General features: G+C 40.7%; 1 pseudogene; it reads left to right on the top strand.

The window, feature by feature from the left end:
* The window catches only part of LOC139566104 (matrilin-4-like), a 54,942-nt pseudogene that overhangs the window by 17,028 nt on the left and 10,437 nt on the right, over nt 1-27,477 (top strand).

Genomic DNA, 27,477 nt, shown 5'->3' on the forward strand with positions numbered 1-27,477 from the left:
GGGTTCGCGCCCAGGCTCTGTCGCAGCCGGCCGCAACCGGGAGATCCGTGGGGCGACGCACAATTGGCATAGCGTCGTCCGGGTTAGGGAGGGTTTGGCCGGTAGGGATATCCTTGTCTCAGTATGTAAAAAAAATAAAAAAAATAATAAAATGTATGCACTCTACTGTAAGTCGCTCTGGATAAGAGCGTCTGCTCTTGGCCGGTAGGGATATCCTTGTCTCAGTATGTAAAAATGTAATAAAATGTATGCAGTCTACTGTAAGTCGCTCTGGATAAGAGCGTCTGCTAAATGACTAAAATGTAAATGTAAATGTAAATGTTTGAGAAATTTGAATTATGAGATTTCTGTTGTTTGAATTTGGCGCCCTGCAATTTCATTGACTGTTGGCGAGGGGTTCCGCTAGCGGAACGGGGTCCCGTTCCCAGACAGGTTAATAGGATGTTATAGACCTCCATCTGCAAAAGAAGAATCCCTGGATTCTCTGGCTAAACTACAGCGTGGTTGGGGGGAAATGAAATGGTTCTCATGGGCGATTTAAACTGGGACTGGTTATCTCCAAACTCCAAGACCACAAGAGGACTGTGCAAAACATTGAATTTTACTCAATTGATAAATGCAGTCACAAGACCCAATCCAAAATACATCTCCAAGTCAACACTTATTGATGTTATTCTAAATAACAATCCACATAAGTACTTGGCCGTTGGTATTTTCCCTAATGATTTAAGCGATTATTGTGCAGTTTCTTGCATTAGAGACACTAAAATCCCTAAAGTGCCCCCTCGGTACATAGTCAAACAACATTTTAAGCAGTTCTGTAAGCAGGCATTCCTGCATGAACTTTACACATGCAACTGGGATAGGATTGCTGTTTTTGCCAGACAGAGGAGGCATTCTCCTATTTTCATTCCATGTTTTCTAGTATCTGTGATAAACATACCCCTCTCAAAAAGTACTGGGTAAGAGGTAGAGACAATCCCTGGTTTACAGAGGAAAAACAAAATACACAAATGGGCTAAAGCCAAAAGGGGTAACTCCCAGGCTGAATGGCAGTTATTCAGGGCACTGAGAAACAAGTGCACCTTGTTAATACGGAAATGCTAATCTAACTTCTATTACGAATCTACCAAGGTAAACCTCAATAACCCGACAAAATTATGGAAAACCATTAAGTGATAGACAAGAATCAACTGCTTGACATTTTTTATGAGCATTTTGCTAAGGCTGGGCATTTATTTGATAATGAACTCCATCCTAACATCTCGAATGAGGCTGTGAATGAAACTGCCGCCTGTGGTTCATCCATTTCATTATACCGAGATTGAGTTTTCAGAAGTTGTAAAGGCACTCAAATCTATTGATATTAAGTAGCTGGAATTTAACCCTTATTTTCAAAAATTGCTGCCCCTCTCACTCATATATTAACATCTTTCATTGTTGATAAATACGATTCCAAAGGTCTGGAACGCACTTTTACATAAGGGTGGAGATACGTCCCAGTTGGATAACTATCGTCCCATATCAAACTGTCTGCACTGGAAAAGGTTTTGGACAACCTGGTGAACTGACAGTTGAAATACTTTCTTTATAAGTTCTCAATTCCAGTCAGTTTTAGAGCCAAGCATAGTACCATTACTGCGGTAACTAAAGTTATAGGTGATATTCTAGATGCTCAGGACAAGAAACATCACCGTTTCACTTTTTATTGAATTATCAAAGGCTTTCGACACTGTTGACCTTGCCCTATAGACCAAAAAAATGTTGGTTTAAGTGTTGAAGAATTGGATTGGTTCTAACTGTAACGGTCATCTGTTGAAGAAGGATCGGACCAAAGCGCAGCGTCGTAAGTGTTCATGCTTTTTATTACAACTGAACACTAATAACACAGAGAATGAACGAAAACCGAAACAGTCCTGTCAGGTGCAGAAACACAAAACAGAAAATAACTACCCACAAAGCATCGGTGGGGAAAAGCTACCTAAGTATGATTCTCAATCAGAGACAAAGATAGACAGCTGCCTCTGATTGAGAACCACACCCAGCCAAACACAAAGAAATACAAAACATAGAAAATGAACATAGAATGCCCACCCAAATCACACCCTGACCAAACCAAAATAGAGACATAAAAATCTCTCTACGGTCAGGGCGTGACACTAACACTACTTTTGTGGCAGAACAGTGCACAGCAGGGAATGAAATCGGAGTTCTGAAGGCTTACGAAAGGAGTTCCCCAGGGCTCAATTTTAGGTGTGATCCTTTTTACACTGTATATAACTTATATATGGATGACTGTTGACTTTGCAAATCTCCATCTGTATGCTGATGACACTATTTATTCTAGCACATGTAATATTGAGAAGGCTTTTCAGGATAGTTGGCTTTTGATGCTGTTCAAAAGCAACTTTCCGAATTGAAACTGGTGCTTAATGCAAGGCAAACTAAATATATGATTTTCTCTTCTCTGAAAGTAGATAGGAGTCGCTTGCAGAGTTTAACTCTAAAAGGCCAGCAAATTAATAAGGTCACCTCCTATAAATTTCTTGGGATTTGGTTAAATGAAAGCTGAATTTTAAACAACACATTGATATGCTGAAGAAACTGAAGTTGAAATGTGTTTTTTATTTTAGGAACAAATCTTGTTTTTCAATGTCAGTCAGAAAGGATCTTGTTCAAAGCACATTTAAATCAGTGGTGGATTATGGTGATGTTGTCTATCTGCAGGTCTCAGCAAGTACCTTAAACCAGTTAAATGTAAGTAAGGATGGGTTGCACCAACATGGATTAGAGCTAATCTAGGTTTTGTAATTCTAGGTTTATAATTAATCAGAGCTGTGTTGCACCACTTAATTTTAAATCTGGATCAGTAAATCTATGAATAACTGTTTTAAACCGTTAAACCGTTAAATCACTACATTCCTAAAGAAAATAATGTACTTTTACTCCATACATTTTCCCTGACACCCAAAAGTACTCATTATATTTTGACAGGAAAATGGTCCAATTCATACACTGGTCATCCCTACTGCCTCTGATCTGGCGGACTCACTAAACACAAATGCTTCGTTTGTAAATGGTGTCTGAGTTATGGAGTGTGCCCCTGGCTATCCGTAAATAAAAAAACAAGAAAACGGTGCCGTCAGGTTTGCTTAATATAGGGAATTTGAAATTATTTATACTTGTACTTTTACATTTCATACTTAAAACCAAATACTTTTAGACATTAACCTGTACCACCCCCCCGTTCCACTAGCGGAACTCCTCCCACATTCCACTGAAAAGGCAGAGCGCGAAATTCAAAAAATATTTTTTTAGAAATATTTAACTTTCACACATTAACAAGTCCAATACAGCTAATGAAAGATACAGATCTTGTGAATCCAGCCAACATGTCCGATTTTTTAAATGTTTTACAGGGAAAACACAATATATATTTATGTTAGCTCACCAACAAATAGAAAAAAGCACAGACATTTTTCACAGCACAGGTAGCAAAATCAAAATCAACCAAACTAACCTAGAACAAACCAAAGAAACCAAGAAACAACTTAATCAGATGACAGTCTTATAACATGTTATACAATAAATCTATGTTTTGTTCGAAAAATGTGCATATTTCAGGTATAAATCATAGTTTACATTGCGGCTACAATCAGAAATTGCACCGAAAGCAGACAGAATAATTACAGACACCAACGTGACATACCGAAATACTCATCATAAAACATTTCAGAACAATATATGGTGGATAGCTAATGAAAGAGAAAGATCTTGTGAATAGAGACAATATTTCCGATTTTTGAAGTGTTTTACAGCGAAAACACCACATATATTTATGTTAGTTCACCACCAAATACAAAAGACAGACAGACATTTTTCACAGCAACGGTAGCATGCAAGTAGCATGCACAAAGCTAACCTAACTAACCTAGAACCAACCTAAATAACCTAGAAAAAACTCCCTCAGATGACAGTCCTATAACATGTTACACAATAAATCTATGTTTTGTTCGAAAAATGTGCATATTTTAGCTATAAATCAGTTTTACATTACTGCTACCATCATAGCTACCATCATAGCTACAGTCAGAAATCGCATGGGAGTAGCCAGAGTAAATACAGACACCAACGTCAACTACCTAATTACTCATCATAAAACATTTCAGAAAAATATATGGTGGATAGCTAATGAAAGACAAATATCTTGCGAATACAGCCAATATTTCCGATTTTTGAAGTGTTTTACAGCGAAAACACAATATATCGTTATATTAGCTTACTACAATAGCTAACACACAGCAGCATTGATTCTAGTCAAACGCTAGCGATAGCACAGTTCGACAGATATATGAAATAGTATCCCAAATTGGGTCCTTATCTTTGTTGATCTTCCATCAGAATGTTCTCCAAGGGGTCCTTTGTTCAGAACCGTCTTTATTTGGAACCAGAACGAACGATTTCCCTCTTGAATTAGCAAGCACACTGGCCGTGCTGTGCTAACCTCTCCGTCTTGACAAAATTCTTGCGTCGCATCACGTCTAAAGTCCAGAATACATTTCAATAATATAATTAAAGTATATTGAAAAAACATACTTTAGGATGATATTGTGACATGTATCAAATAAAATCGAAGCCAGAGATCATATTCACCTATAACGACGGTTTTCCAGGAGGCTACTCCAGATCCAACTTCGCGCCTTCCAAAAAAAATAAAGTGCGCACTTCTCACTCCAAGAGGTTGTATACAACCCCTGAACGAGATAATCAACTCATTTCTACTCTCACTTCTGCATGACACCCAGGGGAAGGCGTATGACGTGTTTCTACAGTCATAAGTGACATGCCCTTTTATAGACAAGGTCTTAAAGAGAGACTTCGCATTTGGAAATCTCACTTCCGGATAGGAAAATGTCTGTAAAAAGAGTTCTGTTTCACTTAGAGAAATAATTCAAACGCTTTTAGAAACTAGAGACTGTTTTCTATCCAATAGTAATAATAATATGCATATTGTACGAGCAAGAATTGAGTACGAGGCCGTTTAAATATCATACGATTTTCCCCAAAAGTGAAAATAGCACCCCCTGGTCCTCATATTAACTCAAGTAGTATTTTACTGGGTGACTTTCACCTGAGTCATTTTCTATTAAGGTATCTTTACTTTCACTCAAGTATGACAATTTAGTACTTTTTCGACCACTGATAACTAGTAATGCTGCATACTACAAGAAAGGTTAAAATCTCACCTTTCTGGTAAAATGTTTTAATAATTACTGAGGTGCAGTCACGTTTGAGGACACGAGCTCAAGTACAGAGTACAAATATGTTTTTTTATTTTTATGAAAATATGAAATATTTTATGATGTATTTCCTATTCAACAAAACAGTATGAATAAGGCTTGAAATGGCTTATATGCTTTCTAAATATATAGTTGAAGTTGAAAATTACATACACTTAGGTTGGAGTCATTTTGGCAAGTCAATTAGGACATCTACTTTGTTTATGACACAAGTAATTTTTCCAGCAATTGTTTACAGACAGATTATTTTACATATAATTCACTATATCACAATTCCAGTGGGTCAGAAGTTTACATACACTAAGTTGACTGTGCCTTTAAACAGATTGGAAAATTCCAGAAAATTATGTCATGGCTTTAGAAGCTTCTGATAGGTTAATTGACATAATTTGTTTCAATTGGAAGTGTAACTGTGGATGTATTTCAATGCCTACCTTCAAACTCAGTGCCTCTTTGCTTGACATCATGGGAAAATCAAAAGAAATCAGCCCTAAAAAATTGTAGACCTCCACAAGTCTGGTTCATCCTTGGGAGCAATTTCCAAACGCCTGAAGATACCACGTTCATCTGTACAAACAATAGTACGCAAGTATAAACACCATGGGACCACGCAGCCGTCATAGCGCTCAGGACGTAGACAGCTTCTGTCTCCTAGAGATGAGCGTACTTTGGTGAGAAAAGTGCAAATCAATCCCAGAACAACCGCAAAGGACCTTGTAATGATGCTGGAGGGAACAGGTACAAAAGTATCTATAGCCACAGTAAAACGAGTCCTATACCGACATAACCTGAAAGGCCGCTCAGCAAGGAAGAAGCCACTGCTCCAAAACCGCCATAAAAAGCCAGACTACGGTTTGCAACTGCACATGGGGACAAAGATTGTACTTTTTGGAGAAATGTCCTCTGGTCTGATGAAACAAAAATAGAACTGTTTGGCCATAATGACCATCGTTATGTTTGGAGGAAAAAGGGGGATGCTTGCCAGCCGAAGAACACTATCCCAACCGTGAAGCACGGGGGTGGCAGCATCATGTGGGGGTGCTTTGCTGCAGGAGGGTGCACTTCACAAAATAGATGGCATCATGAGAAGGAAAATTATGTGGATATATTGAAGCAACATCTCAAGACATCAGTCAGGAAGTTAAGGCTTGGTCGCAAATGGTTCTTCCAAATGGACAATGACCCCAAGCATACTTCCAAAGTTGTGGCAAAATGGCTTAAAGACAACAAAGTCAAGGTATTGGAGTGGCCATCACAAAGCCCTGACCTCAATCCTATAGAAAATGTATTGGCAGAACTGAAAAAGCATGTGCGAGCAATGAGGCCTACAAACCTGACTCAGTTACACCAGCTCTGTCAGGAGGAATGGGCCAAAATTCACCCAACTTATTGTAGGAAGCTTGTGGAAGGCTACCTGAAACGTTTGACTAAAATTAAACAATTTAAAGGCAATGCTACCAAGTACTAATTGAGTGTATGTAAACTTCTGACCCACTGGTAATGTGATGAAATAAATAAAAGCTGAAATAAATCATTCTCTCTACTATTATTCTGACATTTCACATTCTTAAAATAAAGTGGTGATCCTAACTGACAGGGAATTTTTACTAGGATTAAATGTGAGGAATTGTGAAAAACTGAGTTTAAATGTATTTGGCTAAGCTGTATGTAAACTTCCGACTTCAACTGTAGTACAATCAAATTATAAAATTACTAACTATAAGATTTCACCTTCCTTATAACTTTAAAATATATATGTGTGTTTAGTGTTAGAGAAATTGTTAATATTTTAGCTTGGCTTCGTGAACTCGTTGGGAACGTGCCTTTCATCTCTGTGAAAAACAGAAAGTGTTTTTGTCTAAAACTTCTTTGGGGTAGGGGGCAGTATTTTCACGTCCGGATGAAAAGCGTGCCCAGAGTAAACTGCCTGCTACTCAGGCCCAGATCCCAGGATATGCATATTATTAGTAGATTTGGATAGAAAACACTATGAAGTTTCTAAAACTGTTTGAATGATGTCTGTGAGTATAACAGAACTCATATGGCAGGCAAAAACCTGAGAAAAAATCCAACCAGGAAGTGGGAAATCTGAGGTTTGTAGGTTTTCAACTCTTTTCTTATCCAAGATACAGTGGAAATGGGGTCATGTTGCACTTCCTAAGGCTTCCACTAGATGTCAACAGTCTTTGAACCTTGTTTGATGCTTCTACTGTGAAGTGGGGGCGAATGAGAGGAGATTGAGTAAGGTCTCTTCCAGAGTGCCACGAGCTGACCATGCACTGACCATGCGCGTTCATGTGAGAGTTAGCTGCATTTCATCGCATCTTTCTGAAGACAAAGGAATTCTCCGGTTGGAACATTATTGAAGATTTATGTTAAAAATATCCTAAAGATTGATTCTATACATCGTTTGACATGTTTCTACGGACTGTAACGGAACTTTTTGGACTTTTCGTTCGTACTTTCCGCTGGACTTGCACGCGCGTCGTGAGTTTAGATTGTGTCCTGAACGCGCGAACAACAAGGAGGAATTTGGACATAAATGATGGACATTATCGAACAAAACAAACATTTATTGTGGAACTGGGATTCCTGGGAGTGCATTCTGATGAAGATCATCAAAGGTAAGTGAATGTTTATAATGTTATTTCTGACTTCTGTTGACTGCACAACATGGCGGATATCTCTTTGGGTTGATTTGTCGTCTGAGCGCCGTACTCAGATTATTGCATGGTTTGATTTTTCCGTAATTTTTTTTGAAAGCTGACACAGCGGTTGCATTAAGGAGAAGTGGATCTAAAATTCCATGCATAACAGTTGTATCTTTTAGCAGTGTTTATTATGAGTATTTCTGTAAATTGATGTGTAAACTACTGAACATAACAAGCCAATATAAACAAATTGATGTGTAAACTACTGAACATAACAAGCCAATATAAACTTTTGGATATAAATATTAACTTTACCGAACAAAACATACATGTATTGTGTAACATGAAGTCCTATGAGTGTCATCTGATGAAGATCATCAAAGGTTAGTGATTAATTTTATCTATATTTCAGCTTTTTGTGACTCCTCTCTTTTGCTTGAAAAATGGCTGTGTTTTTCTGTGACTTGGCTCTGACCTAACATAATCGTTTGGTTTGCTTTCGTCGTAAAGCCTTTTTGAAAATTGGACACTGTGGCTGGATTTACAACAAGTGTATCTTTAAAATGGTGTGAAATACATGTATGTTTGTGGAATTTTAATTATGGGATTTCTGTTGTTTTGAATTTGGCACCCTGCAGTTTCACTGGCTGTTGACGAGGTGAGACGCTACCGTCCCACATACCCTAGAGAGGTTAAAATCTATGAATTATTTTAGATTAACGTTGATGTTACTCTTCAAAAACACAGACCCCAAAGCAAATCAGGGTGAGAAAAATAGGTTTATTCAAAGAGGAGGTGTTATGCTGAGAGTTAGATGTTCATTCTCCCCTGTCCTCAGGGATTCTCTTCAGTGATTCTCTCCTGTGATTATCTCCACAGAACAAAGGGACAGGGTGTACTTTATAACCCAGCCCTAGCCTGTGGTTGACCAATTAGAATTCCTTGCAATAAAACTGGGCCAATGGCCAAATAACAAGTTTCCTATTTCAGGTTCAATGTATAAACAATCTGGACCAATGAGAACTTGCCATGTAGCTATGAGTCCTGGACTGAAATTTCTCCCATGTCTCTGACCCCATTGATCATTAATCCTCTACTACAGAAAAAATCACTATTTCCATCGATCGTTAGTACTCTATTGACTTTTAGTTCTCTTGACCTCTCGTCCTCTTCGTTGTTTATTTATCTTCAAAATATTCTTACAATTGCTATAAACTGATGTCTGAATGTGCTACAGCAATGGAACCACTCTCTCCCGCTGCACTACGATATATGGATTGCAAGCATGTGCTTTGTCAGTGGTGTAGGGTTCAGACAGGAGTTGATGGACAGTCGGAAGAGCGAACTAAATGGTAGGAGGGACAGCACAGCTTCAAGGGGTTTCAGATTTCACATCCTAGGTCACGGGCTCTACTGTGTCCATGGGAACCAGGGCTATTGCTCAATGCAAGCCATTTCAATCGGAGGTGTCCACAGATCAATTTATAAGTGAAATTGTCGGTCAGAACCAGAACCATGAAGGTCCCTTAAACAGTGGACTTTACATCTAAGAGGATTATTAAATACTCTGGAAACACTATTTTTTATGCCATGGTGAAAACCTGGGTGAGGGAATAGTTTTAAAAACAGTAAATCCACTGTAAGTATACTTCCACTCAGAAACATTATTCATTATACTAAAGATCATTATTGAATTACTATTTCATATTATGCATTATAACTTTATAGAATTTCTAGAAGCATAATGAATAATTTTTCAATGCCATATTTCAGTTGCTTTGCTGCTTTTGCATATCATTTAATTGCATTCTTCTCTCCTTCAGTGATTGGCTACTGTTCGTTTGGGAAAAACAGCTGTCAGCATGAGTGTGTGAGTGTCCTCAATGGCTATTTCTGCCACTGTAATGAGGGATACACACTCCAGGAGGATGGAAAGACCTGCCAGAGTAAGTTCGACAGACTGTAAGATGATTTAACCTTTATAATGCCAAAGGTCTACTTCAGCTGAAACTGACAAATAGAAACAAATATTTAGCACAAATACCAAAGCGAAGTCTTTATGTAAGATACATTGACTTGTTTTACATTAGTCTATACAGCCATTTGAATGGGGGGAAAATGTACTGTAATTTGGATGTTCATAAAAAGTGGTGACAAATATCTGTGTGCTGTTACAGGTAGTCCATACATCTTACTGTTTTATGTTCTGAACCAACACTAGCTTAATAAGCTTTATGACCTCTCTACTTAAAAACAAACATACAAAAAATCTATACAATCATACAATAATCAAACCTTTGTTATACAATTTGCTTTCATTGAGTTATGCAACTCACTTAAATCCATTTTACTCAACTTGATATGTTCACTTTCCTAGTAACACTCAAGAAAGTCTCAAGAATATTGAGATCAACAAAACCATTCTTTCAAAGATAGGTCCCTTGAAGTGAAACCTAAGATTTTTCCCAGACCACATCCATAGATGACTATACCGCCAAACATATCAAAGCCTTTATTAATTTATTACTTCATCATACAGTACATCTGCTCCCATTGGTCCATCAAATGCACTCACACAAATGTATACAATTATCTCCTGGTAATGCATATTTACCATAGCAATACTTTTATACACATATTTGATTTTAAATATACTTAAGTATCAAAAATAAAAGTAAAATAATTTCAAGTTCCTTATATTAAGCAAACCTGACGGCACAATATACATTTTTAATTGACGGAGAGCCAGAGGCACACTCCAACACTCAGACATAATTTACAAACAAAGCATTTGTGTTTAGTGAGTCCGCCAGATCAGAGGCAGTAGGGGTGACCAGGGATGTTCTCTTGATAAGTGTGTGAATTGGACCATTTTCCTGTCAAAATGTAACGAGTACTTTCGGGTGTCAGGAAAATGTATGGAGTAAAAAGTACATTATTTTCTTTAGGAATGCAGTGAAGTAAAAGTAAAAGTTGCCAAAAATATAAATAGTAAAGTACAGATACCCTAAAAAAACGACTTAAGTTGTCACGCCCTGAATCTTAGATATCTCTGTTTTTCTTATATTTTGGTTAGGTCAGGGTGTGACTAGGGTCGGTACGCTAGTTTGTATGTCTAGGGTTTTTGTATGTCTAGGGTTTTTGTATGTCTAGGGGTGTTGTCATCTAGGTGTATTGTATGTCTATGTTGGCCTGATATGGTTCCCAATCAGAGACAGCTGTTTATCGTTGTCTCTGATTGGGGATCATATTTAGGTAGCAATTTCTCTTTTGTGTTTGTGGGATCTTGTTCTATGTTTAGCTGCCTGTCTGCACTATTCGTATAGCGTTTCGTTCGTTCTTCTTTATTGTTTTTTGTTTAAGTGAGTTTCTCTTTATTAAAAGTATGTGGAACTCTATGCACGCTGCGCCTTGGTCTCATCTTTACGACGATCGTGACATAAGTAGTACTTTAAAGTATTTTTACTTAAGTACTTTACACCACTTCAAAATATCTTGGTGGATCAAAAGTACAGTGGTTTGATTCATCCTGAAAGTTGCCATATTCAATCCATGAAATATTGGAAAGTGACAGGGGTTGAACAGTAGTTCTATACATCAACCCTAATAATCCTCACTAATTATGGAACTGTGATAACAACGATCCAGTTGTCATGAAGCATGCTCCAGGTTTAAACTGCTATGTATGGTCTGCGTTCCATAATAATTCAAATAGGCTACATGTCCCAAATTATTGCACAACTTGTAATACTTTAGCCTAATATGATTCACTATTGCTCGCAATACTCAGGAACTACCACATGAACGTGACAGAGGAAAGAAAGGTAAACTAACAATGTAATGGAATGATGCAAAATGTTAAACTAATGCTAAAGTGAAATGTACAGTGCATTCAGAAAGTATTCAGACCCCTTGACTTTTTCCACATCATCCTTGAGATGGTTCTCCAACTTGATTGAAGTACTCCTGTGGTAATTTCAATTCATTGGCACACACCTGTCTATATAAGGTCCCATAGTTGACAGTGCATGTCAGAGCAAAAACCAAGCCATGTGGTCTAAGGAATTGTCCGTAGAGCTCCGAGACAGGATTGTGTCGAGGCACAGAAGGTCCCCAAGAGCACAGTGGCCTCCATCATTCTTAAATGGAAGAAGTTTGGAAGACTCGTCCTAGAGTTGGCCGCCCGTGTGACGGATCCCTCCCTAACTGTCATTACGCACTCCTTCTCAATGATTAGCAATTGTATAAGTGTGTCCTTTGATTCACCATTGTCCTGTCGATTATTGTTCCAATGTCCGTACCGTTGTGCTGTGTGTTTTGGCTTTCGTGCCATTGTGGATTGAGCAGATGATTACGGGTCTCGTGCCGTGTGATAATCATTGTGCGATTGTGTATTTATTCAAGGTACTCCTCGCTCTTTTGTTTGGGTTTCAACCCTGTGTTTTGTATATCACGCATTCCTGCGACTGTCGCCTGACCCTTTATACCAATGTGACAGCCCAGCCAAACTGAGCAATCGGGGGAGAGGAGCCTTGGTCAGGGAGTTGACCAATAACCCGATGGTCGCTCAATCTACCAAAGTTTCTCTGTAGAGATGGGAGAACCTTCCAGACGGACAACCATCTCTGCAGCACTCCACCAATCAAGCCTTTATGGTAGATTGGCCAGACGGAAGCCACTCCTCAGTGAAAGGCACATGACAGCCCGCTTGGAGTTTGCCAAAAGGCACCTAAAGGACTCTCAGACCATGATAAACAAGATACTCTGGTCTGATAGAACTCTTTAGCCTGAATGCCAAGTTTCAACTCTGGAGGAAACCAGGCACCATCCCTACGGTGAAGCATGGTGGCGGCAGCATCATGCTGTGGGGATGTTTTTTAGCAGCAGGGACTGGGAGACTAGTCAGGATCGAGGGAAAGATGAACGGAGAAAAGTACAGAGAGATCCTTGATGAAAACCTGCTCCAGAGTGCTCAGGTCCTCAGACTGGGGCAAAGGTTCACCTTCCAACAGGACATTGACCTAAACACACAGCCAAGATATTGCAGGAGTGGCTTCAGGAAAAGTCTCTGAATGTCCTTGAGTGGCCCAGCCAGAGCCCGGACTTGAACCCGAATGAACATCTCTGGAGAGGCCTGAAAATAACTTTGAAGTGACGCTCACCATCCAACCTGACAGAGCTTGAGAGGATCTGCAAAGAAGAATGGGAGAAACTCCCCAAATACAGGTGTGCCAAGCTTGTAGCGTCATACCCAAGAAGACCAGAGGTTGTAATCACTACCAAAGGTTCTTCAACAAAGTACTGACTAAAGGATCTGAATACTTATGTAAATTTGATTTCAGTTTGTTATTTCTTTTCTAAAAACCTGTTTTTGCTTTGTCATTATTGGGTATTTCATTGATTCATCATCCTTCAGCAGCTTTTGTCCATCTTTGGTTCGAAGGATATTCCCCCAGAATATCATTGTTAAGTCTGGGCCAGCTCAGTCTATTTTGCATCCTATTTTTTTATTTCATCAGTCTAATGGACATTGTGGAGCAGATGAGTTGAGGGTCTGTACAACAGTTGCATGTACTAGTCATCAAATTGGCTTATTTATTTACTAACTAATCAAACAGAAATACATAAACACACAAACAGGTTAGATTACACATTGATTACTACATAATGCAATGAAAATTCCCTAGTGGACTAACCCTATATGACGGCTTGTTACACAATGAAAAGGGAGGGGCACGTAAGAAAGAGCGGGAGAAGAAAGAGACAAAGGAATTCACGTATCGTAAATACAGTGGAATAATACGCTCATCTTAAATATGTATATTTAGCACCCCAACAACCGCTCATTTGGATTTAGAAATGAAATGTACTTAAACTCAGGAAACAAAGAAACGTCCCTTTTTCAAGACCCTGTCTTTCAAAGATAATTCGTAAAAATCCAAATAACTTCACAGATCTTCATTGTAAAGGGTTTAAACACTGTTTCCCATGCTTGTTCAATGAACCATAAACAATTAATGAACATGCACCTGTGGAACAGTCGTTAAGACACTAACAGCTTACAGACGGTAGGCAATTAAGGTCATAGTTATGAAAGCTTAGGACACTAAAGAGGCCTTTCTACTGACTCTGAAAAACACCAAAAGAAAGATGCCCAGGGTGCCTTGCTCATCTTCATGAACGTGCCTTAGGCATGCTGCAAGGAGGCATGAGGACTGCAGATGTGGCCAGGGCAATAAATTGCAATGTCCGTACTGTGAGCCTAAGACAGCCTAAGACAGCACTACAGGGAGACAGGACGGACAGCTGATCGTCCTCGCAGTGGCAGATCACGTGTAACAACACCTGCACAGGATCGGTACATCCGAAAATTACACCTGCGGGACAGGTACAGGATGGCAACAACAACTGCCCAAGTTACACCAGGAACGCACAATCCCTCCATCAGTGCTCAGACTTTCCGCAATAGACTGAGAGAGTCTGGACTGAGGGCTTGTAGGCTTGTTGTAAGGCAGGTCCTCACCAGACATCACCGGCAACAACGTTGCCTATGGGCACAAACCCACCGTCGCTGGACCAGACAGGACTGGCAAAAAGTGCTCTTCACTGACGAGTCGCGGTTCTGTCTCACCAGGGGTGATGGTCGGATTCGCGTTTATCGTCGAAGAATGAGTTACACCGAGGCCTGTACTCTGGAGCGGGATCGATTTGGAGGTGGAGGGTCCGTCATGGTCTGGGGCGGTGTGTCACAGCATCATCGGACTGAGCTTGTTGTCTTTGCAGGCAATCTCAACGGCGTGCGTTACAGGGAAGACCTCCTCCTCCCTCATGTGGTACCCTTCCTGTAGGCTCATGCTGACATGACCCTCCAGCATGACCATGCCACCAGCCATACTTCTCATTCTGTGCGTGATTTCCTGCAAGACAGGAATGTCAGTGTTCTGCCATGGCCATGGAAGAGCCTGGAAAACTATCCCATTGAGAACATTGTCATGTTTAATTTCTAAATGTCTGCGCTAGAGTGAAGGTTTCCCACGAGAGAGTAACGGTTAATGTGATTGGATGTTAATTATTTGACTAGGCTACCTGTATTTGACATTGTGTTGTTATTCGCTGAACACGAGATGGTTTCATTTTATGTTTGGATGTGAAACGATGCTACTCAGGCGAGAGAAAAAAACTCACCCAAATGTATAGCCCCGTTGGAAAACATAAATGTACTGTTTGAAAATGTGAAGATTTCTTTTCTTTTTATGGATCACATTTTTATTTGCCATACCCCCGACGGCATTACGCGGTACCCCAGTTTGGGAAAACCTGCTCTAGGGCATTTCAAATTGTTGTTGGAGGACCTTTTTACTGACTCCCAGCATTGAATCCCTGTCCTAATAAAGATTAAATAAGAAATTATAGTTTCATTATCTCTGGCCCAGAAAGTCAGATTCTTGTGAGGAAAAATTATCCTCCCACAGTTTTCTCAGAGACTCTACGTCATCTGAGAAGGGTCCTTGGTGGTGTTACTGACCACAACTGTCACAACCGTTTAAAGGAGTGGATCAAGGTGCAGCGCGATTGGAATACATATTTTAATTCAATGAAGAACACTTAACAAACTAACAAATGAAACGTGAAGCCAACATAGTGCTCACAGGCAACTAAACATGGACAACTACCCACAAATACAGGTGGGAAAAAGGCAACCTAAGTATGGTTCTCAATCAGAGACAACGATAGACAGCTGTCCCTGATTGAGAACCACACCCGGCCCAACACATAGAAATGCAAAATCATAGAACATACAACATAGAATGCCCACCCAAATCACACCCTGACCAAACCAAAATAGAGACATAAAAAGCTCTCTACGGTCAGGGCGTGACAACAACTGTAGCTGAAAACATCAGAATTTATCCTTTCTGTATATCTGCATGCCTTAAATATAACTTCAAGAAAAGTAACTATTAATGCATCCATTCCATAGTCTACGTGTTTGTTTCACAATCCACTCAGTTTTTGTTGTGAATTTCTGGATATTTAACAGAAATATATGACTATTTCCATTACTCCCATTTTCACCAGATTTGACCTATAACCCATTGAACATTTCCTTCAGAATCCAAATGTAATGTGTTATCCGGCCTAACTTTGTGTATCACCCCATCATTGTTTGATCTAGCCTGTAACAAGCAAAAAAGAGCAAGCACTTTTTCAAGGACGGCTAGTCTACCATGTGAGTTGAGAATAATTGTCCTCCTGTTGGGTACTGTTTGTGGGTCGTTAGATGGCTGAAGGCCAATCCGAGAGATACAGATTCTGCTGCAGTGTGGACAAAGGTATGTGATGGTGGTGGATGATTGTTGGGCCTTCTTGGTGGTAAAGCTCTCATTATGTTGTTGCCACTTGTCTTCTGCGGTCCAGCAGAGATCTTGTAGAATGTGGATGGTCTTCCTCCATGTGATTCTGTCCTATGTAGTGTCCTCCTAGTTAGTGGTGTTGATGGGGAACTTTTTCAGGTTGGTCCTGATTTTGTGCTTGTAGTGATTTTTCCATCCTCCTGCGGGCCCCACTGCCCTATGTTAAGCTGGGAGTACAAGAGCTGTTTCAGGAGTTGGTGCAGGTTTCCCCATACAGTAGGGTGTAGAGAACTACGGCTTTGTAAATGAGGACTTCAGTTTAGATATCACAAACATCAAAGACAAATTTCCCATGTGTGTCAAAGGCTCCACTGACACATTTTAGTGGGTGGTGTATTTTTGCATCTATGTCAGCTGTGGAGGAGAGAATGCTGGCAAGGTATCGAAAGTGATCCACATTTACACGGGTGGTATTGTCAACATATATTGTTGTGACCTTTGTTATCTGGTATTGTCAAGAACGTTATACAGTGGGGAGAACAAGTATTTGATACACTGACAATTTTGCAGGTTTTCCTACTTACAAAGCATGTAGAGGTCTGTAATTTTTATCATAGGTACACTTCAACTGTGAGAGAAGGAATCTAAAACAAAAATCCAGAAAATCACATTGTATGATTTTTAATTAATTAATTTGCATTTTATTGCATGACATAAGTATTTGATACATCAGAAAAGCAGAACTGAATATTTGGTACAGAAACCTTAGTTTGCAATTACAGAGATCATACGTTTCCTGTAGTTCTTGACCATGTTTGCACACACTGCAGCAGGGATTTTGGCCCACTCCTCCATACAGACCTTCTCCAGATCCTTCAGGTTTCGGGGCTGTCGCTGGGCAATACGGACTTTCGGCTCCCTCCAAAGATTTTCTATTGGGTTCAGGTCTGGAGACTGGCTAGGCCACTCCAGGACCTTGAGATGCTTCTTACGGAGCCACTCCTTAGTTGCCCTGGCTGTGTGTTTCGGGTCGTTGTCATGCTGGAAGACCCAGCCACGACCCATCTTCAATGCTCTTACTGAGGGAAGGAGGTTGTTGGTCAAGATCTCGCGATACATGGCCCCATCCATCCTCCCTTCAATACGGTGCAGTTGTCCTGTCCCCTTTGCAGAAAAGCATCCCCAAAGAATGATGTTTCCACCTTCATGCTTCACGGTTGGGATGGTGTTCTTGGGGTTGTACTCATCCTTCTATTCCTCCAAACACGGCGAGTGGAGTTTAGAGCAAAAAGATCTATTTTTGTCTCATCAGACCACATGACCTTCTCCCATTCCTCCTCTGGATCATCCAGATGGTCATTGGCAAACTTCAGACGGGCCTGGACATGCGCTGGCTTGAGCAGGGGGACCTTGCGTGCGCTGCAGGATTTTAATCCATGACGGCGTAGTGTGTTACTAATGGTTTTCTTTGAGACTGTGGTCCCAGCTCTCTTCAGGTCATTGACCAGGTCCTGCCGTGTAGTTCTGGGCTGATCCCTCACATTCCTCATGATCATTGATGCCCCACGAGGTGAGATCTTGCATGGAGCCCCAGACCGAGGGTGATTGACCGTCATCTTGAACTTCTTCCATTTTCTAATAATTGTGCCAACAGTTGTTGCCTTCTCACCAAGCTGCTTGGCTATTGTCCTGTAGCCCATCCCAGCCTTGTACAGGTCTACAATTTATCCCTGATGTCCTTACACAGCTCTCTGGTCTTGGCCATTGTGGAGAGGTTGGAGTCTGTTTGATTGAGTGTGTGGACAGGTGTCTTTTATACAGGTAACGAGTTCAAACAGGTGCAGTTAATACAGGTAATGAGTGGAGAACAGGAGGGCTTCTTAAAGAAAAACTAACAGGTCTGTGAGAGCCGGAATTCTTACTGGTTGGTAGGTGATCAAATACTTATGTCATGCAATAAAATGCGAATTAATTACTTAAAAATCATACAATGTGATTTTCTGGATTTTTGTTTTAGATTCCGTCTCTCACAGTTGAAGTGTACCTATGATAAAAATGACAGACCTCTACATGCTTTGTAAGTAGGAAAACCTGCAAAATCGGCAGTGTATCAAATACTTGTTCTCCCCACTGTATGTATGTATGTACGTTTTTGCAAAGTCTTCTAAGTGGGCAGGCATTGCTTTGTCATGTGCATACTGGAGACATATGTCGGCTCTGAGGAGGGTGCGCGTCTTGCCGGTTCCTGCTCGACTTTGCTTTTTTATGGCTTTAAAAAAAAAAAAAAAACTTTGTTTGCTCCTTTGTTCACTGCACATCGGGCGTATATGTTGCTGTTAAACAAGATGACCAAAGGCAACACCTGTGATGAAGAAGAGGAAGGAAAGGGGTCTCCAAGCTAGTCGGACGGGCTACACAGCCTCCTTTTTCTAGTATCCTGATGGCCAATGTCCAATCGCTGGAAAATACTTTGAACTCAGAGCAAGGCTTCAATCACAGAAGGATGTGTTTTTACAGAGACCTGGCTTACAGACGATACACTCGACTGCTATTCAACCAGATGGCGTTTCCCTTTTCCTTATCGATCGAACTGCGGCTTCTGGTAAGAGTAGGGGGAGAGGTATGTTTCTTCATCAACAATTCCTGGTAAAACAAAGTTGAAAATATCTCGAGCTCCCGTTCTCCCAACCTGGAGTTCCTGATGCTAAAATGCCGACCCCACTAAATGCAGAGGGAATTCACGTGTTATCACAGCTGTGTACATACCGCCACAAGCAAACACCAAGGCGAACTGATCATTAGCCAACAAAAATCCTCTTACTTGTGAGCAGTCTTTATTGCTGGATCATATACAAACAGACCCACTCCAATTTGCCTACCTCTCCAACAAATCCAGAAAAGATGCCATTTCCATCGCTATTCACACAGCCATAACACATCTGGACAAGGGGAACACCTATGTGAGAATGCTTTTCATTGACCACAGTTCATCATTCACCACTGTTGTTCCCTCCAAGCTCAACACCAAGCTCAGAGCCCTGGGTCTAGACACCACCCTCTGGAATTGGATCCTGGACTTCCTGACGGGCAGACCACAGGCTGACACCAACTCCATCATCAAGTTGGCTGACGACACCGCGGTTGTAGGCCTGATAACCAATGACAAGTCAGCCTATAAGGAGGAGGTAATTGAACTGTCATTGTGGTGCCAGAACAACAACCTCTCCCTCAATGTCAGCAAAACAAAGGAGCTGATTGTAGACTTCAGGAAGCAGAGGAGGGAACATGCCCCAATCCACATCAACGGGACTGAAGTAGAGAGTCAGCAGTTTTAAGTTCATCTGTGTCCACCACTCTTGTAAGAGGGCGCATGAGCATCTCTACTTCCTAAGGTGGCTGAAGAAATTCAGCATGCCACACCGTGTCCTCTCCAAATTTTACCGCTGCACATTGAGAGCATCCTGACCGGTTACATCACAGCCTTGTACGGGAATTGCTCCGTCCACGGCCACAAGGCCCTCCAGCGGGTGGTGAAGACAGCCCAGTATATCACTAGAACCATGCTCCCACCCATCCGGGACATCTACTTGAAACTGTGCCTGAGGAAGGCCCCCAGCATCATCAAGGACCACACATCCCAGCAACGAGCTGTTCACTCTCTTATCGCCATGCAGACAGTATCGGAGCATGAGGTCTGATACCAACAGGCTCAGAGACAGTTTATCTACAAGCAATGCTGCACAATTTAAAAAATGCCCCCTAATCCCACGTTCCCCAAAACATGTAAATATTGGACCTTCCGTTTTATGCAAAAAATATATATTCTACTGTGCCGTTTACTTTGTTCGTATTCTTATATGCATTTCAGTGGACGGTGTATCCTGTACATATTGTACGACTAATAACACTTGAAACTTGAGCTCCATGATAGAAGTGAATTTGCTGTTTGCCTTGACTTTAATTAGGTTGAAGAATCTGCTGTATGTTTTTACGGGATTTGGACTTCCTGAGACAGATTTTACATGTGAAGTGAAGGATGGCAGCAATGAAGATTGCAAAAAGGGTGGGGCATTGATGTAGCCGTTTCATCCCAGTTTCCATCTTGAAGGGTTCCATTTTAGCACCACTGTAAATGATCAGTGTTGCCGACATGCAGAAGTTGTCATGCAGAAGTCACAGTACCCTGGTGAGCTTTTCAGGGCAGCTGATATTTTACATAGTCAAATCCTTTTGTAAGATCTATAAAAAGTAATGTAAAGTGTTTGCTTTTTCTCTTGCAGTTATTGTGTTGTGAAAATCATGTCCGTTGTGCCTCTGGATGGGCGAAAGCCTCATTGTGATTCTGGGAGGGGTAGGAGTCAGTTGGCCAGTATGTGATTTAAGTATTTTCCCAGTGGTGGACAGTAGGAAGATACTACATAGATGCCTATGTAGTTCCCACAAATATTCCTGTCCCCCTTTTTAAAGATGGTAAAAATATGAGTTCTGTGGGAATTCTCTACTTGTGCCAGATCTTCAGGAGCAGGGCATGTATGTGGTGTAAGAAAGACGACTTAGGCTCAGGTATGTGGCCTTGCTATTTCTTACCTTCTTGATGGCATTTTGTACCTGCTCCTTCCTATTTTTCCTAGGTCTTCCTTTATGATTCGCTGAAGGGTTTGGTCGAGGATCTCCGTCTCAACGGTTGTACTTCGGTTTGAAGAGTTCTTCTAAGTGTTCTCTCCACCAGGATGTGATTGATTCATCATCCTTCAGCAGCTTTTGTCCATCTTTGGAGCGAAACAGATTTAGGCCACGGTAACTGGGTCTGTATACTGCCTTGGTGGCATCAAAGAAGACTTGGGTATCACCAGAGTCTACCAGCTACTGCAATTCCAATGCCTTAACTGTCCACCATTTTTTCGAGTCCCCTCACCCAGGTTTGGACATCCACCTTTGCTCTGGCATGAGTCTCTCTTTTGCCTTAACAGCTTATGCCATTCTGCCAGGCGCCAACGGTTCTTGGTTTTGTGTTGATGGGCTCTACAATTTCATTCTTGTTCTCATCAAAGCAGTCCTTGTGCTTTTTGATCTTATAGCCAATGGTATGCTTGCAGGTCTTGAGCATGCTACATTATGTTTTTATATCATTCGGTTATTCTTTCGGGAATTCATCACCAGAAACAGTCTTGTGGTGTTGCAGTTTCATGTTATCACCTATACTGTTAAGCATTGGCTGTCTTAGCCCTATTATGCACCATTCTTTTTTGCATCAGTCTAAATGGACATAGTGAAGTAGAACAAGGAATGGTCTGTCCTGTCCAAGAGTTGTCTGAACTTGTCATCGCTCTTGTGATGTTCATATCCTTGCCTCAGACAATGCCTCAGTCTGAGACGATCCTTGCCTCAGACAATAACATAGTCAATGATATGCCAGAGTGGGGATAAATCCAGGATATTTGTTTTTTCTGATGGAAGAATGTGTTGGTGATAAGATCATGTTCTACACATTTGGTTAGGAGAATAACTCAATTTGAGTTGATTTGCTGACACCTTCTTTCCCAATCATTCCTCTCCAAATATTGTGGTCCTGGCCGACTCTGGCAATAAAATCCCCAAGAAGAATGATCGTGTCTTCCTTAGGAATACTTGAGAGCCCAAGTTGGTATAGAAGGTCTCAAACAATAGAACTCTGGGCATTAACCACAACCTTCCCTTCAAGCATTAATTTTTTATAATACAGTGATAGACCTGTGTGCTGAGGGGAAGCATGACTGTGAGCAGATCTGTATCACCTCTCCGGGCACCTTCACCTGCAACTGCAAGACTGGCTACACCCTCAACGATGACAAGATTACCTGCACAAGTTAGTGAGGCCATCATCAGGCCAAACAATTGAGGAAGCCCAGATATGAAACTACAACCTTCCCTTCAAGCAATAATCAGTGTCTCTGTTTTTATGATCCAGTGGTAGACCTGTGTGCTGAGGGAAAGCATGAATGTGAGCAGATCTGTATCGCCTCCCCTGGTGTCTTCACCTGTGACTGCAACGCTGGCTTTAAACTCAACAATGACAAGAATACCTGCACAAGTTAGTGAGGCCATCATCAGGCCAAACAGTAGAATGTATTTACTGTAGCTAGGGGCAGCATATTTGAGGCAGCTGCTGGGTGAGATTTGCGGTGAACATTGCAACGCAATAAACCTAAAGTATGTACTATTCCGTGTTTATCAAGCTTGAGACCCAGCATTAACATACAGATATTGGAACTCCACACTTGAAAATAGGTTGTGAAGATTAAAGGTCTTATTTTTGGTCCTTATTACTTGCACACAACAGGACTTTGTTCATATTTCTGATCTGCGTTCAAATAGTATGTTTTTTCTTTGAGCATGATTGGAATGCCAGGTGGGTGATATTTGCACTTTTGGGACTAATCGAAAGCATCTAAAGTATTCAAAACAATACAAATACTATTTGAACGAAGGTCTGTTTATTATAGAAACACCTATGCTGTTGTTCACAATCAAATAACATTATCTTGCTTTTATGTTATCTAGTTACTTTTTAACTGCATTGGTAACCAGAATGCAATTACTGACTATCTATGCTTTCAGCTTTTACAAATGGAATTAGCATTTAGCAAACATTCTTCTACACCCAAAAAGGACAATATCTAAATAATATGCTGCAAAAACAGCCAAATATATCCAAATTGAATTTTAGTTACCACATTAGACATTGTATAAAATGTGCACGTTGTTAGCATCAGCTTTTGAAAATGGTACCAATAACAGCATCCTTGTGCTGTCCCTCACGGCGTTCCATTGATCCTGGACCTAACCTATGACACCACACACTTCTCATCCACTGCCGCCCAGTTTTTCAGTGTGTCCATGTGTGTTTGTCCCTCCACAGACTTGTGTAACACAGTGGAGCATGGCTGTGAGCACCAGTGTATCAGTACATCTGCCCTGAGGGACAGCTACTGGCGGAGGATGGCAAGGCCTGCAGAAGTAAGTATACTTCACACACCCACTAAATACAATATTGTTAACACCCTCACTACACTCACTTCCAAAATGGTTCTTTCTCTTCATCTGAAGAACCTTTAAAAGAAGGGTTCTTTTAAAGGCAAAGGGTTCTACCTAAAACTTTTGCTTCCATCCCCTTTTTCTCCCCAATTTCATGGAATCCAATTGGTAGTAGTTACAGTCTTGTCTCATCGCTGCAACTCCCGTACGGACCCGGGAGAGGTGAAGGTCGTCCTCCGAAACACAACCGAACCGCACTGCTTCTTAGCACAATGCCCATCCAACCCGGAAGCCAGCCGCACCATTGTGTCAGAGGAAACACCGTACACCTGGCAACCGTGTCAGCATGCACTACCCGCCACAGGAGTCGCTAGTGCACGATGAGACAAGAATATCCTTGCCGGCCAAACCCTCCCCTAACCCGGACGACGCTGGGCCAATTGTGCGGCGCCCCATGGGCCTCCCGGTCGCAGCCGGCTGCGACAGAGCCTGGACTCGAACCCAGAATCTCTAGTGGCACAGCTAGCACTGCGATGCAGTGCCTTAGACCACTGCGCCACTCTGGAGGCCGACCTACAACTTTTTTTTTACCTAAAAAACTATTTTTGCAAGAAATGGTTCATTGATAATTCATTGTTAGGCAAGAAGGATTCTTTGGAAGGCAAGAAGGGTTCTATGAGAAATTGTACCTATATGGGATTATTTGTGCATATATCTGGTATTCCCTTAATCATTTTACATAGACAGTATTGACATAGTTGATATCTTTGCCATGATTTCTGTCTTTCAAATTAGTATTTTATGTGATTTTATTGAGCAGAGACTAGGAGAATCAAAGTACAAGTGAACCAGCAGTGTAATGTATGGTCCACAGAAAATTGGCCAGTGTAACCTTGAGTTGATTATTCAGTGTAACATTTCTAGTGTTGATTCAGGAGTTAAATAATACGTTTAGTGTGATTGTGTCATTCAACTCTGTGTAGAGTAAAACACACAAAACCACACCCATAATTATCATACTGTATTTCCCAGCATTCTCTATTGTAGGTTGATTTTCAGAATTGTTTTTCAATATCTGAGTTTTTTCATGTACACTACCGTTCAAAAGTTTAAACGGTAGTATACATTGGTTGGTTGATTAATCATATGCTACACAAAGATAAATAACATAAATTTTTCTAAACTAATCCAATCTGTTAGGAGTCTGATGTATTGCACCCATTACTAAGATGGTTGTACCAGTTTAGATGCTTTAGATAATCTTTCCTACCCTGGCAGTCGTTCTGAATGCATGTAGTGGGTGATTGAAAGTTCCAATTATTGAATATCCTGACTCTGGCTGGATTCCAATAAGAATCACTCATCACTTTACATGCCAGCATAATGTGATTTGCAGGCCTGATGTGGCCTGTAAACCAGGAGTTTGACGACTGTTAGGGTATAACAAGGCCCTCAAATAAATGCCTTATGATATATGTAATGTATTGTCATAAAGAGTATTGATGGGTATTCCAAATATTTTCCATAAGCCGGATCTTTTGGCTCTGCTCACCTAAATGAGGCATTCATTTGGCTCCCAAATGGCTCGTCATTCAGTAGTGCTTAAAAATGTATGAAAAACCATGAAAAATAGCTAATTTGTAGTGTAAAGCCTAAAGGGTTGCCTATCATTATGTCAGATCCTGAAATCTGTGTTCAAATACATTTTACCTGATGATATTAGATAGCTTGCAAAAATGTTGCATGGACCATAATAAGGCTCTCTTCTCACTGCCTATTGTTCCTGCAGTGAGGAATTACCATCTTCACAGAATGTTTTTATAACTTATCTACAGAAGTCGTTGTCTGGAGCTCAAAAAGCAACAGTAGCAGTATGCAAATCAGGGAACCAAATGAACAGCTCTTTCACAGATGCGATTCGGTTCCTGACGTTCACCAAAAAGATCTGTTCAAAAATAGCAGTTCATTCGCGAATGACTCATCACTAAAATAGAGTTGAATTTTAAAGGCTAATAAGACTGGTGGAACTGTTCATAGAGGGTTCTAGGAAGAACCCTTCAAAGATAAAAGGGTTCTTGGTAGAACTCTCTGCAAAGGGTTCTACTTAGCACCTTTTTTTCTAAGAGTGTACATCTCATGTGGTTCACCAGAGGTTTAGTCATTAGTTCAAACAGTTGTAAAATGTTGTGTACTAAAACAAGAGTTTCTATTGGACAAATTCAGCTAGGTCCGGTTTCGTTCCATTTGCTTCCATTTAAGAGATGTATTGCAAACAAATCGGCGTAATGAATACACCCCTGGATGCAATGGCTCTATACAACTACTTCTATTCAGTTGTCTCTCTGTAGTATCTTGGATACAGTATCTAACGTGCTCCAGAAATGAAATTATCAAAGGTCGTCAAAATTGATAAAAGGTCAAAAATAAAGTTCTGTAAATGTAACAGCTGCATAATGGAGTAAAATACTCAACTCATTTTGAATTTTAAAAAATCCTTCAAATATTGACTGCATTATAGCACATTAACATTAGTATAATGAGAGTAAATCTATGGAATCGATATATTTTGGTGGGATTTCAGACATTCAGTTGAATGTCAAATGTAATTGTTTCTTCTTTGAAATGATACAAATGTTTTTAAACAACATATGGCGCTTTAACAGTACCAGTCAAAAGTTTGGACACCTACTCATTCAACGCTTTTTCTTTATTTTTACTGTTTTCTACATTGTAGAATAATAGTGAAGACATCAAACTATGAAATAACACATATAGAATCATGTAGTAACCAAAAAAGTGTTAAACAAATCAAAATATGTTTTATATTTGAGATTCTTAAAAGTAGCCAAGTTAGCCTCGATGACAGCTTTGCACACTCTTGGCATTCTCTCAACCAGCTTCATGAGGGAGTCACCTGGAATGCATTTCAATTAACAGGTGTGCCTTGTTAAAGTTAATTTGTGGAATTTCTTTCTTTCTTATTGCGTTTGAGCCAATCAGTTGTGTTGTGACAAGGTAGGGTTGTTATACAGAAGATAGCCCTATTGGTAAAAAAACAAGTCCATATTATGGCAAGAACAACTCAAATAAGCAAAGAGAAACGACAGTCCATCATTACTTTAAGACATGAAGGTCAGTCAATCTGGAACATTTCAAGAACTTTGAGTGCAGTCACAAAAAAACACCAAGCGCTATGATGAAACTGGCTCTCTTGAGGACCACCACAGGAAAGGAAGACCCTGTAAGAGGTGCGTAACTGGCTGCAGGGAAGTCAGGCGCAGGAGAGCAGAACTGGGTAATAACCGGAGCAGTTTAATGAGGCAAAACCGACAGCACCCAGAACAACAGTCTATAATGCACATACACTTTACAACAAACAATTCCACATACAGACATGGGGGGAACAGAGGGTTATATACACGTCACGTAATGAGGGAATGTAAACCAGGTGTGTGGGAAAACAAAACAAAACAAATGGAAAATTAAAGGTGGATCGGCGATGGCTAGAAGACCGGCGGCGTCGACCGCTGAACGCCGCCCGAACAAGGAGAGGAACTGACTTCGGCGGAAGTCGTGACAGACCCAGAGTTACCTCTGCTGCAGAGGACAAGTTCATTAGAGTTAACTGCACCTCAGATTGCAGCCCAAATAAATGCTTCACAGAGTTCAAGTAACAACATCAACTGTTCAGAGGAGACTGCGTGAATCAGGCCTTCATGGTCGAATTGCTGCAAAGAAACCACTACTAAAGGACAACAATAAGAAGAAGAGACTTGCTTGGGCCAAGAAATACAATCAATGGACATTAGACTGGTGGAAAGCTGTACTTTGGTCGGATAAGTACAAATTAGAGATTTCTGGTTCCAACCGCCGTGTCTTTGTGAGACGCAGAGTCAGTGAACGGAGGATCTCCGCATGTGTGGTTCCCACCGTGAATTATGGAGGAGGAATGTGATGGTGTGGGGGTGTTTTGCTGGTGACACTGTCAGTGATTTATTTAGAATTCAAGGCACACTTAACCATTATGACTACCACAGCATTCTGCAGCGATACGCCATCTCATCTGGTTTGTGCTTAGTTGTACTATCATTTATTTTTCAACAGGACAATGACCCAAAACACACCTGAGGTTTGGGATGAGTTGGACCGCAGAGTGAA

This window comes from Salvelinus alpinus, chromosome 2 (assembly GCF_045679555.1).
Source record: "Salvelinus alpinus chromosome 2, SLU_Salpinus.1, whole genome shotgun sequence".
Classification (NCBI taxonomy): Eukaryota; Metazoa; Chordata; class Actinopteri; order Salmoniformes; family Salmonidae; genus Salvelinus; species Salvelinus alpinus.